This window comes from Panthera onca, chromosome A2 (assembly GCF_046562875.1).
Source record: "Panthera onca isolate mPanOnc1 chromosome A2, mPanOnc1 haplotype 2, whole genome shotgun sequence".
In the NCBI taxonomy this organism is placed as follows: domain Eukaryota; kingdom Metazoa; phylum Chordata; class Mammalia; order Carnivora; family Felidae; genus Panthera; species Panthera onca.
Window position 1 is genome coordinate 46,721,691 of NC_138340.1, and position 14,888 is coordinate 46,736,578.

The 14,888-nt window shown below is 45.8% G+C and overlaps 1 protein-coding gene across 6 annotated transcripts in view; it reads left to right on the forward strand.

Moving 5' to 3' along the window:
• Positions 1–14,888, forward strand: part of ITPR1 (inositol 1,4,5-trisphosphate receptor type 1) — a 326,810-nt gene that overhangs the window by 237,192 nt on the left and 74,730 nt on the right. The window lies entirely within an intron of this gene.

The following is a 14,888-nucleotide window of genomic DNA, read 5'->3' on the forward strand; positions in this document are numbered from 1 at the left end:
TTACAAACCCACACGATGGAAACATGAGGAATTTTATAATAATGTAAGAGCCTTCCTTTAGTTTCCACTGGTGTCTTTATTGAGTATCTTTTTGTGGTCAGAGGTGAACTTCTCCCTGATATAAGAAGGGCTCTTGCTCAGTTTTGAGTTTTCTGGAATTCATGTTGGCAGGGAGAATGGGAAGTGAAAGACAGGGTGCATTGCAGATGGCTGTTGCAAGCCCCTCTACTATTTCCAATTAGTGGATGCATGTGTGAGTTGTATGCCTGTCTTATATTTACAAGAGGAAGTATCCCGTTTAATTTTATTTTCACACCAAAAGCCCAAGTGTTAAGAGAACATGGTGTTTTAACACTCCCTCGGTTATCAGCTGCAGCGCGGAGGTTGTATATTGTCACATACAGTTTTCTGAGTATATTTCTACATTTGTTACCTGGCAACATTGCTGCGTCGGGACATGGAGATGTGTTGGTTCCTACCAGATCTGCACTGTTCATATTGTAGAAGGTAGATCCTGTTTTTCTGGCAGGAATTTATAAGAAGAGAAGGCAGGAGGCTTAAAGCAACTCAGTTGAGAGATGGGCTGAAGCATTTCAGGTGACCGTCCCTGGACTAGAGATCCAACCGGGGATGTAGACTCTTGCCTTGCTTGAATTTATGCATTATTGTGTTGTTGCCCACCCACCAGTTCTGATGAGAAAGGAAATCCCATTTCAGAGATGACAGCCACTGCATCTCTTGCTGGGGTCACCATCTGAGCTACTTAGAGCCCTACACGATCTTTGTTTAGCTGATATGATGCGTTGAAAACACTGTATATAGAATTTAAATGCTTAGTGGGGCCTATATGTACTCTCAGGCTATCCCAGCACAGACATGCCTCCCTTCCATGCCCTGTGCAGTGAACCCCTGTCCTTTGAAGACATTTGTATTCAAAACCCTCCATCATGGGTTTGAAAGTCCTCTTGGTTGAAGCCACACCTTGCAAGACTCAGACAAAGCTTACTGAGACTAAAGGCATTGAATTCTCTAGCACCTGTAACATTTCTTGACGAGAATGCCAGAGAGGGACAAGTTCCCATGGCAACAGTTTCTAAGAGTTATGTGGCATCAACAGGTTAGACGAGGTATCAGAGTAACTGAGCTCTGCAGCGCATCCTGTAAGCACACACTCCTATTAAATACCTCTCTGCAAAGGCGCCAAAGCAGGAGTCTGTTCAGAAGTCCCAGCAGACACTGGAGGACTGGCCAGGTTGGGCTGGATTTCAGGGCACATTTGTGTTTCCTTCAGTGCTTACTTTTGAAGGTGTCTCTGAGGACATCCACTGGACCCTTAATGTCTTGCCTTTTAAGAGAGGAAAGGTGTGCTGATTATGCCTGGAGGCATTTAGAAGCCATCAGTTAGCTTTAAACATTTATATATTTGTATTTTTTAAGTGCTCTGACCTCCTTTGGAAAACCAAAGAAGCCAATTTATTAATGGTTCCTTGCTCTTGGGAAGTAATATTACCCCTATTACCCCTATTACCCCATCAGGAAACGTTCTAAGGAGAAGCACACAATTCTTTAAAAAAGTTTTTTAATAGCTATTGGATATTTTTGTATACCTGAGGAGGACTTGACCCTGAGGGTTCTGAACTCGGCTGATTGTCCTGAGTACCCTTAACTTGGAAATCTATGTCCTGCTATTTAAACTTTAAGATGATCCTAACTTGATTAAAGTCCTCAACCAGTAGGCCGAGGAAAATGCTTCAGAAAAAACAAGGTCATGCTGCATTTTTTTGGTAAGCACAGGAATCAACAAAGAGATGTTATATAACTTCTATTTATATCCTCCTTGCTCACTATCTGCAGGCAGACAAGAGTCGCTGAGAAGGGATTTAATGAGCTCTCTGGGTTTGCTCACCTTCCTGAGCTGGTAGGAACCAGCTTGTTCTCAAGTGCGTCAGCAAAGAATCTGGCTGTGGGTGGGCGGCCAGGGTAGGTGGACGGACTTGTTGCCATGGTGTTCTTTAATTCTCCTGTCTCCCAGAGATCTCACCCCCCTCTTCCTTGACTCCTTCCTTTCCCCCCTTTTCTTTCTTTCTTTTTTTTTTCTTTCTTCTTTTTTTTTGTAATCTATAAGCTTCCTTGTTTCTCACACCTACTCATGATTCTTGGAGCTGTCTCCGGAAACAGAATATTTTTCCTTCCCCCCGACCTCCACCCCCCACCAAGAGCTCTGCATTGTGTAGCTCCAGGACATCAGAAGAGTTTCCGCTAAGGTATATTGTTTTCACCCTCCCCTATTTTCTCATGGTTTTCTTTTTTTTTTTTATTACCCAGCCCCTCCATAATAGGGACCTATCCCAGACATCTTTAATCTCACCCAATAGAAAGTTACTCTTCCCTGTTGGATTGCCCCCAAACCAGGTGGATTCCATTGTCAGTTGTATGAACAGTTGCTATGCCCCAGAGGAGAAGGGCTGTTTGTTTTTCCCTCCATCCTCCTGTGTGCTCTTGCCCTAGGCAGGTGGATGTCTCCTGTGTCACCTAGCACATTATAAAATAGAACCACATGAAAATAAGAGAACGCGTTTGTCCCACAGTGATAATTCCTAGAGCTTGGGCAACTTCTGTTACCTTGCAGGTTGAAATTATTCAGCCTGCACCCAAAAAAAAAAAAAGAAAAGAAAAGAAAGAAAAGAATAGTGGCTCCTCCATCCAGTTCTCAGCAGGGACATGAAACTGTCATTCTCAGAACCCCTATGTGGCAGGCCCCAGGAGTGCCCACCACAGAGCCTTCTGAGCTGGCCTCGTGTTACTGGCCACATTCCCGCCAGAAGAGAGGTATTGGAAAGATGTGAGTAGGGAAGTTAGAATGAGATATTCTTAGAAAAGAATAAGTAGTTGCCATGAGGACAGGCTTAAAAAAAAAAAAAAAAAAAAAGCCAGAACCCACCCCTGCCTTGCCCAAGAGTTGTGCAACTCTTAATAGCAGTAGCCTGTTTGAATAATCAAAGGCAAGCTGACTTCCCTTTATTAACTTCTGTTAGAGACATCTGCATAAAATATCCCCAGATTCCAGACCAAGAAGGTAATTTTTTTTTCCTTGGAGTAACTGGAGGGACTTTCCCTTTGGAGCTCTTCCAGCAGAGTTAACTTCATGGTTGAAAATATTTTTCTTGTTAGAAACTGCCAACAGTGTGAATCCTGCCCTGGCGAGAGGAAAGGCACCTGGTGCAGAAGTAAGGAACCTAGGCCTCAGAACCTAACAGACCTCCACAGCTGGCTTGGGGACTTCTGCCACGACCCTTCTTTTCACTGATAAATCTCTGCCCACTTATGTTTCCTAAGGGCCCCCCAGGTTCCTTTTTGAAAATGGCAAAGGCTCTCTTGATGTTTCTACCACTTTCTTATGCCTGGGTTTTAAACTTGCTTCCATCAAGATGGCCCAGACACTGAAGGGGTAGTTCTATAAACCATCTAACATCTTCAAGCTGTTTGCTTCCCTCTGCATTCAGGATGTAAAAAAAAAAAAAAAAAAAAAAAAAAAAAAAAAAAAAAAAAAAAAATTAGATTGCATTTGAGGAGGATACATTTCAGTTGCCCTCACCATACGGTGTTTGAGAAATATGTTTTTATTAGCCTCCTTGCAACACAATCCCACAAACTGTTCAGCCCAAGAGCCTGTAGTTATGTCGGGGAGTCGGTGGAAGGCTCACAATTGATTGTCCTTCCCGCTCCATAGTTACTAATGCAGGTGTCAGTGGGGCCAGAGTAGTTAACAGTTAACTAGATGGATTAAGGATCTCAGGTAGCCTGAGCCTATCACAGAGGCATGTGTACAAACCTGATAAGCCTGTGAGAGGCTAGAAGGCCACATCAGCCACCTTCACCTGGTCTTTGGAATGCTTCATTTTCTCCATTTGGCAGGACTTTGGGCTTTCGCAGACAGGGATCTTTGGGTAATTGAGTTAAACTTTAGCTGCTGTCATGCAAAGCTTGATTCACTTTAAGGTTTTTGGAAATAAATCTCCTTCAGAATTGTGCATTCCTCAAGGGAGCAGATACTCACTGAGCACCTAGTGGGTGCCAGGCATTGTATGAGTTGGCCTTGATGTAGTCAGTCCTTGCCCTTTAGGAGCTTACAGTCTAGTGGGAGACATGGCTAGTAAACCAGCTAAATAATTAACACACTGGGAGAAGCATGAGGAAGGAAGCAACCAGGGTGTAGAATGTCAAGGAGAACCCACTTAGGATGGTCAGGAAAGGCTTCTCCAAGGAGGTGCCCTTTAAGCCCAAACCTAACAGATGAGAACCAGCCATGTAAAGAGCAGAGGGCAAGGGTGTTCAGACAGACAGGTTGGTGTGGGCTTGGTGTATTGCCAGAGCTGAAGGAGGTCAAGGTGGTCGAAGCATAGCATCGGGGAGGGGTGGGGGAAGCAGGGCATCTAATGATGGCTGGACCCCTGTAATATGCCTGTCGTCAGGTGGGAGCCTGGATTAAGTAATCTCTGTGGCCCCTGCCAACCCCTAGTCAGTGCTTCTAAAGGGCACCAAGTTGGCTGTGGCCATCATTTGCTTGGATACATGTTACTGAAGCCAAAGCCATAATATATTACGCAGCACTTACACAGATGAGTGCTGTGTAATTTCATCCCGCCGTCTCCATCCTCTTGGCCATCTGTATATTTTACTGTCAAATCCCAAGTATGTTCTCTGCAGCCACAAGGAAGCTACATGGTGGGCTAGTACCTAGTGAAATGGGCCTGTGGGGTTGGGAGATGCAAGTCCTGGAGCTTCTTCTTTGGGGTCCACAGGGGAGCTGTCACCTGAGAGTTGGTTGAGCTGGGCAGAGGACTCAGGGTGACTGGAATCTCCATCAGGAAGGCCCTCACTCTGGTTGATGTTTTGCTCTTTGCCAGCAGTGTCCTTGCCCCTGGCAGGCCGGAGTGGATTTATTTTTCTTTGGATTTTATGGTCAAGTGGATTTGTCATAGATTTGTTGAGAGCAGAGAAGAGAAAGTGGCCAGTATAAAACTCCACCACGTACCAGGCCTCTGCTGGGCTCTCATCCATGGTGCCTCCTTTACTCCATCCGGCAGGCCTCTCAGCAGGGTGGTACTTCTCTTCCTTCCCCCATTACACGTGAGGGAACTGAGGCTGCATGCTAACAAATGACCTGTCCCAACCTACCCATCTCCTCAGCCATCCCTGCCCATCCACTTGGACCTTGCTAAGTGTGAGGGATACAGAGCCCTTCCTTGGAGACCCTGCTGCTCTCTGTGCAAACACGGGAAATGGGTGTGTGAAGGATACAGAGCTCAAGTTGGATGCCCTGGGGAACCTTGTAGGTTTTAGGGCAGGAAAAGTCGGTCAATGTTGATTAATGGCCCTCAGCACACGGAATGGAAAGAAGAGCAAAGACCAAAGTTCTTACCATCCAATTCGTGTGTTAGTCCTCTTTCTCAGTAGCACAGATGTCACCCTGAGTGAAGTGGGAGGGAACAGACAGACTCAGCCTTGGCCCCCTGTGCCCTCTAGTGTGGATGCATAGTTGAAATTTGGGGTGTTAAGAGTTTTCCAACACATGTCTTCTCAGGCCTGATGGCGCAGGTTGGAGGCTTGCCGAGAAGGCTCCTGTGCACTCGTGTTACAGATGCCATGGCAAGTCTTTGGGCAGCCAAAATGGGACCTGTGAGCACCCTAACTGCCAGAAGTTACTTTTCATTGAGTCCTAGAACCAGGCATGGAGGGCACTCCTGAAGGCTGATGAGCCCCTCCTGCAGCCCCAGGCATGCACTTGAGATTGTTCTCATCGTCTTCTTTAGTTGAGTAGACGTCCGTGGAACAGATTCTCAAACCTCCCTGAGTGCTTTAACAAAAGTCCTTCAAGTCTAATCAAAGTCTTGTTTGCTATACACACCCACCTTTCCTTATTATAAGCCTCATGTTGACGTGAAGAGCAACCATGATGCCTTCTTGCCCTTGAAGAAGATTCCTGAGGAGGTACCTACTACAGTCCACTGTGACGTCAGGCAAGTTTGGGGGTTGGAACTATTTCACATTCCATTGGTCATCTTTTCCTCTGGAGACTTTATGTTTTTCTCTTCCATCTTTGGCTAGAAGAGACAGTGCCATCACACACACACAAAAGATGGTGGGTTTTGAGAATTGAACCCAGAGAAAATGTGGAGTCTCCTTAATGTCTTTTCCCTTGGTCAAAGGTTCAAGGTCCTCTAGAAGGATGCCTGACCTGCCTTTCTGAAAACTGTTTGATATTTCTGTTAAATATTGCTAGAGATGTTTACTTACAGTTTACCTATACACACAGGGACTTTGTAAGAAAGCACCTTTAAATATTGGGGGCGGGAGTACACTTTGTTAGTTGTTTGTTGATGAATATTTGAGAAACTGTTAAGTGTTTTGATCCACACTGAGGGGGGACCAGCCTCCTTACCAAACAGGGCAGACTTTCTTCACAGGTGCTGATTCCTGTGGGCACTGGGCGACAAAAAAAAGGAGAGTTGTTAAGCTTTCCATCCCAGGAGAAAAGTGGTTTTTATAGAGCAGGTTGGACTTCTCTGCTTGCTAAACCCAAAATTAATTCACCTTAAGAAGCATCATGAAGAGCCACTGCTTTGGCCTTGACCTGGAGGTTCAGACCCTTACTCGGAGCTCAGTGACCAGACTAATTCGAGTGAGGATCTCCTTGTCCCCCACCTCTTCTCTCAGGCATTAGAAGTCTGCCTTGTACCAGAAGGTGGCCTCCATCCAGCCCTAGCTGGCAGAGTAATTGAAATAGGGCATTTGTGTAAGTCCTCAAAAGACAGCTATATGGTTTAGATGAGGGAGAACTTTCTCTCAGAAAAATGAACTTGAAATGTGGATATCTTTCTAACCCAGAGTTGGTTTGCTTCATCACTTCTTTATTTTCTGCCTTGAATGTGTATTATTTCTAAACTCATTAAAGCTGGAGACATCCTCACACAGCTTGGTGAGCTGAAAGTTCCTGATGTTTACCGGTTAAAACCCATCTCAAACCTTGCAAGAAATTTCCTTCTTAGAGTGATCATTTATACCAGGGGAGTATTTGATTCTTGACCACTTTATTAATTACTAGACCCTTTTCATTCATCAGACTTTTCCCCAAATCAAGAATGGTAAAAAAAAAAAATAAATAAAATAAAATAAAATAAAATAAATAAGTAAATAAGTAAGTAAATAAAGGAAAAATTGTTTGTGTTGAAAGATTAGGGACTAAGAGGAGCATTTGACACCAAGCTTGTATTGTGCCTTGGGTTACATTAAACTTTGAGAAATGGAAGGAAAATTGTTTATTTTTATGTACAAAGGAATCTGAATGGTTTCTGTAACTAATAAAATACCAGCTGGAATTTTTTTTAACTTCCTTTATTGTGACAGTTACTGAGAATTGTTATTTACTGTATTTTTGCTGTCCATTTAGAGACCATCTTGACCTGCCAGTATCAGCTAGAATTGTTTATCCTTGGATGATTTTTGCACACTAGACTTTGCTCATCTTGTACCACCCAGCGCATAGGTTGATCCACCTGTTTTATGTTCTAATACCCTTCCTTTGAAAGGGGAATTGAAAGATAACAGCAGCACCTTGGGTTTGAATAGGATCCCATGGTAATCAAAGTGTTCTTCACACATAATGTTTCCTAGCTGCAACCTTGATGGGCCCCTAGCTTCCACGTGATGCAGACAAGGCAGGTGGTAAGAGTCTCCTTGTTCAGATAAGGAACTGAGGGCATAAATGCAGTTAAGTAAACTGCCCAGGTCAGGCAGCTGGTTAGTGGGGAGAGAAGGCTAAAATTTAAGTTTCCAGACCTGCAGTTCTCCAAGCAGCTATGCCTAATCACGTGTGCTTTATCACCTAGTTCAGGGTTCATGGTCTTGGGTTTTGATTGTTGTCCTTGGTTTCTAAGAAAAAGACTCAAGACCTATAGCTGTCATTGTGTGGCCATGGTTTTGTTCACATATAACCCACAGCCCTGGCAAATCTTCCAACTAGCAGAGGGACCTTATTTGGGAGCCCATCTTAACAAGTGCATCAAGCCTCAGAGGAAAGTTGGGACATTCACATGTATATCTACCATAGCTATTCTTTACTGTGAGAATAGTCTGTGTTTGTGCAGCTGGGAGACTGGGGGTGGGTGGGGTGGGGGCTGGATTATAAAAAGAAAGTGTTTAGAGTTTGACAGACTTGCTCAGGTGAGAGGTATTTAACAAAGCGGAGTGGTCTAGAGCATGGGCTGATGCAACAAATGGGGACTAAGTCCTGGGGCACCACTACCATTTCCTAGCTGTGTGACTTGGCAAGTTATTTAACCTCTTTGAGCCTCAGATTCCTGATCTGTAAAGTGGGATTAATAACAGTACATATACGTACTTCATGGGATAGTTGTAAGGATTAAATGAGATAATAAGTATAAAATACCTAGTGCTTAAAAAATAGGAACTGTTCAATTACCATTCACTATGGCATAGTTTATAGAAAGGAGGTCCCCAGGAAGTGGTAAACTTTCAGTTAACCGCAGGTACAGGAAGAGAACTCCACAGGTAGCCATTGCTGTTACTGTGACACCCGGAGAGGATCTGTTCAAACTGGGAAGGTCTGGTTGGAGATGTCTCCTCAAGTCCCCAAGACTCCCAAGGCCAAGTCTGAGATCCTTTTGTTTCAGAGGTAGAGTGAGAAGAGAGAAATCTGACTATGTGGAGGAATCTGTTCAGCAGTCACATTCTTCAAATTGTGGGACTCAGTTTAATTCATTTTACAGAAGATTGACCATCCAGAGGGAACCTCATGGGCTTTGGTGGTCAAGTCATGTCGTACTAGACAGTGAAATGGAAAAGCTCATTCTCTGGATTCCCTCCAGGCCAAGTACAAGGGCTTCTAGAAGGTGGGCCAACCTCAACATGGAAATGCTTTCCTTTGAGGCAGGATCAAAGTTTTGAAGCTGTCCCATTGGTGCTGTTTACCGCTGCCCCCGGATTCTCCCTGCTCCTGACAGGCTCTATCTGGGATGACGTCTGCCTCTGCTTCCTGCCATTCCCCATTCTTTGAGTTAAGTCACCTATAAAGGCTGCTTCCTTCTCAAAGGCCTTATGTTCCAATAGGTGCAGGCTGGCTGGCTCTGTGTCCTGGGGTACAAAGTCTGTCTTTGCCCCTCAAGTCTCTGAACTCTGAGGAAGATGGCTTTTCAATAAGGTGCTCATTCTCGTACCTTCCCTGGTGTGTGTCCAGAGCATAGGGAAGGCCTGTGTCTCCCATTCTGCTCCGGGACCCCCTGCCTGCAGTGTCATTGAGACTGTGACCTCTTGCACCTGAAGAAAAGTGTCCGCCCACCCCCTCCTGCACACTGCCTGCCTGTTCCTAGAATAGCTGCCACTGTCTGCAAGTCTCTGACTTCAGGGTGCCTCTTATTTCAATAGCTGGGTGGGCTTGTCATAAACCATGTTCCATTTCTTTGCAAGGATTTAAGTGGCCATAGTGGGTGGCTGCCAAGGCAATATCTTACTATTTTCGAGCGACCTGAAACGATGTTTTCATTATTATTTAAAACTAAGACCTCAGTTCCTTAGAACCTCTACAGCTTAAGTAGCCCAATGAGGGCCACCTGTGGCCACCTGACAGTTATCTGAGGGCAGGAGTGTGCACTCAGGCCATCGTGTCACCCAGCCACAGCCTAGCGTGGTCATAAAGTGACTGGCATGGATGGTCAGGAGCCAAGGATTCTGTGTCCTTGGCCTGTCCCTTTGCCCCTCTAGGCCTCAGTCTCCTCCTCTGTAAAATGTGGAGGGCCAGACTGAAGTGGTGGTTTGTAAACAGACTTCCTGGGCCTGCCGTTTTAAGGAGGAGTTCCAGTGGCAGAGAGACGGTTCTTCCCACCCTGCTTCAAACTGAACAGTTCTGCGTGTATCTCCCTTCAACATGGCATCTTTCCCTAAGATGGTGTTTGCGGAGGGAGGGAGGGGAATGGGATTTCTCTGCTGGGAACAGCTTTGGAAACGGAAACTGCCGGAATAGAGTGCTTCCTGCTTTAACATTTTGTGATAGGTATTTTTCTGTGGTTCTTGTCTTTCAGCTTGGCTTACAATAGCCACGCCTAGCGCCCCCACCCCCCGTGGCCACCACTGCCCTCCAGAGCTGCCATGGAGGTGGCTACTGCCTCTGGTCACTTGCTCATCTGCTCCAACCCCCGACTTCCTTAAAGCTACTCCAAGCAGACCCTTTGTCTGTGAGGTTGGAGTTGGTTCTATGGGTCTGCCCTCCAAAGCAGCCTTCATTTCCTCTGAGTTCCCTGTCCAACCACTGGGGCCGGGCTTCCTTGTGTTCCTTAAAAAGGAAGGATGGTAGAAAGGGCCCAGGACGGGGGAGCAGGAAGACCCTGACCTCTCCTAACCCAGCTCTTTGATATATAATGTGACGGATTTATAAATGATGGTATCTGTCTTGGCAGTCTCCTAACATGCTGACAAGACAGCTTGCATGGAAGGGGCTTTGAGGTCCCGTGTGTTGTGGAGACACATGGAGGGTAATGAAAGGGCAGCACTTAGGGCAGCGTCACAGATCCGTCTGCGGTGGGGATGGCCTCGGAGGGTAGCCCCTTCTCTGGACAACTTTACCTAGTACTCGAGCTTTCTGGGAACAAAGCCCATCTTTTTACCATCTCTCCCTTTTCGTTGTGACATAATTTATAGACTCTAATGTGCATAGATGGTAAGTGTATGGTTTGATCAGATTTGACAAATGTTTATAGCTCTACTCGTTTCCTACGGCTGCTGTAACAAATTACTACAAACTTAGTGATTTAAAACAACCAGATTTTTTATCTCACGAGTTTGACATGAGCCTTAAGTGGGCTGAAATCCACGTGTTGGCAAGACTGCGTTTTTTTCTGGATTCTCCCCTGGAGACTCCGTTTCCTTTCCTTTTCTAGTAGAGGCCACCTGGATTCCTTGGGTCATGGCCCCTTCCTCCATCCTTGCAGCCAGCAGTGCTGAATGGAGTCCTTCTCATATGGCATCTGACTTCCTCTTCCTCTTCTAAGGACCCTTATGATTAGATTGCCTCCCTGAACAATCTAGGATAATATCCCTATTTTAAGGTCAGCTGATGAGCAACCTCCATCCCGTCTGCAACTTTGTTTCCCTTTGCCCTGTAAGGTGACCTGTTCACAGGTCCCAGGTATTGTCTTGTTGTTGCTGTTATTCCTACCACACCTTTCTGTCTACCGCCAGCCTAATTAGGATATTTCTTTCAGTCCAGAAGTTTTCTTGTTTCCCTTTAGTCTCCCCACTCACACTTTCCAGGGGCATCCACCAAATGATTACCTCAAATCTGCCAGGTGGGGTGCAGCAAAACCTTTGCAAAAGCAAAACAGTCTCTACCTGCCTGCTGGTTCTTAGATGGAGAAAGGGGTGATTCGTAGGTTCACGGAGGAGTGGATACGTGGCGTGTGGAAAGGCCCTGTTTTGAGAGCCTGAGGTCTGGGAGGACGAGCACCCCGCTGCCTCCGTTCTGAGGTCCAACCTGCATCTGGGGAAACAGTCCTGAGAGGGGGGTGTCCCCTTTTCCTCCCAAGCCCTCCAAACAGAGCATCACAGTAAGAGGTTGAACAAACAGGCCTTTGAACTGTGTGCAGGGCTCTGGGCTCGCCAAGTCCAGCAGGGAGGGGCAGTAACTGTCTCCACGAGCCTCTGGCTGAGGGCCCCTGTTCCTCAGCCCCCCGTTTCTCCCGTGGCACATCCTGCCTCTGTGGGGGAGGTATCTTAGTTCTTCTGCACTGCTGTCACTTTTCACTTCTCCTCTTACACAAGATAGTACTGCTTCCCTTTTGGAGACCAAGCTTCTTCCTTCCAGAGTATCTTTATTTAGATTCTCAGGCAGGAGACCTGAAGCGACAGCTCTTGGGTCTCACCAGCGTCTTGGCGAGGTTACGTTTGTCACGGTGTGGGCATCTTGGGGGTGTGCTAAATACTTGATTCCCATTATCTTTTAGGGTCCCCTGATCTCCAAGGAGAAATAACTGCCTCTGTAGGATTTTTGGTGAGACACCACACGCAAGTTTTACTCTGAGTTCCTGGCACCTCATAAGCAGTCAGGAAATACTGGCCCTTGTGCGTTTTACTGTGATTATCTCATTAGAGCTTCATAACCACTGTGAGGTACTGTTACCATGCCCATTTTTCAGATGAGAAAATTTAGGTTTCAGAGATGTTGTCACTTTCTAACGTGACACAAGCTCATGAGGTAGTGCTGAAACCCAAGTGTCTCTGACTCCGGAGACAGAATGCTCACGCTTTGCTATCCTGCCGTAGCCACTGAGGGGGATGCCTTCACCATGGGGCTTCCACGTCCTACTGATGTGATGGCGGTACAAAAAAACTGACGCTCATTGGGCCCTGTGGTGAGCGCTTGGTGTACACGGGAGCAGCCCTTCCATGTGGGTCCAGAGAGGTGAGTAACTTGCACAGAGCTAGTGAGTGAGGGACCTGGCACTTGAACCCAGGCGGTCTGACTGGAAAGCCTGCCCTCTAACCCTGTCATTAAAGAATGCTTTCCTTCCTTTGAGGCAGTGGAAGCATCTTTCTTTTTGATACTTAATGATAACCCTGGTGGAGTATGCCTCCCATTTTAGCTTGATAGGCGGGTACCTCAGAGACTTAGGACTGCCCTGAATCATTTCTTCCATCTTCCAGGCACCACCCTTGTTTCATTCCAGTTGTCTGTGCTTCTTGATGCCTCTGTACCCTCGTGTCTACTTTATTATTTTGTTGACCACATTCTGTTTATAAAGCTGCTTCAGATCCTTGAGAGACTAAGGACTGATATAAATAATGTAAAATAAATATACTGGCCATTGCAAAACATATATAGAAGTGTGTAATCCTCAGTCACTTGCCCTTCTCCCATTTCATAAGAGGCTTTCTTACCCTGACGCTATCAGTTGACATCTGTTGGGTTAACCAGCTAGACGTTAAGCAGTGCGGTTTGTAGCTGGCCGTCAGTCTGTGCTGTGTTGCCCTGTTAAATATGACAGATGGAAGGCTTTAGTTATTTATCTTTTTGCTCACCTACTTAAAGTGCATTTGTTTTTTCTGAGTGACCAGATTGTCCAAAGGATGCTTTGTTCAGTTGCCTCCATACAGCGAGAAGATTAATGGGGTAGCAACTCAAGTTAATTGCCCTGAGCAGCCACCTTCTGGTGCTGTCACCCCATGACCCCATGTGGGTGAGACGCTGTATTGGTTCATTTTGGTGGAAACTGTAGTCACCCCAGTTAGGTAGGTGGCTGTAGGTTGTGTGCTTCATCCCCACACTTCTTTTGTTGGTGGATGTATCAGCTCTCAAAGGAGTGAACGATTAGAACTTGATTTTTCATATCTTGATTAAGTTTTCTAGAATTAGTCTCTGTTGAGGATTCACATCTGGCACAGCCACTGAATATAAGCAGGATCTGATTGGGAGGCTATAGTTAAAAGGAGCCATAAAGTATTGGGTTGTATTTATTCTTTCGTCAGATAATTAGGAAGCTCCTTCTATGTGCTGGGCCTCCTCTGGGTGCTCTGGAGACAGCTGTGAACCATAGAGGTGAGGCACCTACCCTCTTGGAACTTACATTCTGCTTAACACATGCAGTAAGTAGGTAAAGCACAAATACAACAGATACCAGTTGCTAAGTAGAAAATAAAACAAAGCATGGGAGAATAAGCAGTTGCCTGGGTTGCTGCTTCAGGGAGGATTATCAGAGATGGCTTCACTGAGGAGGTGATGTTACTGGGGATACAAACAATGAGGGGACCCAGCCACGGGAAGAGCCATGCAAAGCAAGGAAGAGCAAGGCGGTGGCACTGAGCATCTGCCACAGTATTAGCCCATTAACCCATTCTCTTGGGTCAGGGTCATAAGGATAAATGGCTACTTTAGTAAAACATCATTAGGGCGATTATTGAATTACTATGTCTGTCCTTACCAGGCTGCCAATTTCATGGGAAGGCAGCAGGGTCCAGGCCCCTTTTTGTTCACTGTTGTTATCTTCTGCGATGGGCGTAGTGTCCAACTCATGACAGGTGCACAGTAAATACTGGATGGATGAACAGATAGATGGATGCGTAGGTGCATGGATGAAGGGGTAAATGAATGGAACGATGGATGAAGTAGTAAGAAACCTGTAAGAAAATACAAGGTGGTAAAGGGCAATTGAGGACACTAAAGATTTGAGCTTGATTCAGAGAGTGTGGGAGTCTTAGTGGACTCAGTGACACACAGTATAACCAAGCAGTAAGCAGGTAGTGACTTGTACCGGCCTTGAGAGTAGTTGGAGGGGAAAAGATAGAACCAGGAAGCACAAGTGGGAAGGATGGATCTTGTGCTGTATGTTGGAAACAACCAGAAGTAAAGAAGAACAGTGGAGGGAGAGGAAAAAGCACAATCAGGAAGTGCTTTGTAGGCAAAGGAGACTGACATTTGTCAATACAGCATATGGGCTAGTGGCTAGAAGAAGGGTCATGGTGACTGCAGTTGCCTTCTGGCAGATGGAAATGTGGTGGCTTTCCCGGGGCCTGCTGAATCTGGCAGCAGGTTTGTGTTGGGAGGGGGTGAGAGATTGAGGAGTTAAGGGGTTGCAAAGGCTGGTAACATTTTACTTTTTTCTAGGATTGCAAGCCTAGGTCTACCTTCTGTAGGGAAATGCCATCTTTCCAAATGGGGGAGGATATGAAATTGGCAGAAAGATCCAACTGAGAGAAGCAAATATATTGTTTGGAGCTTTGTTTTATTCCTCTGGAAATGACCGTATTGTATTTTTATGTAAATAATTCACAACAGCGTGGTGTTTGCAAAGGGGTGAAAAACGAACACTCATAAATGAAGT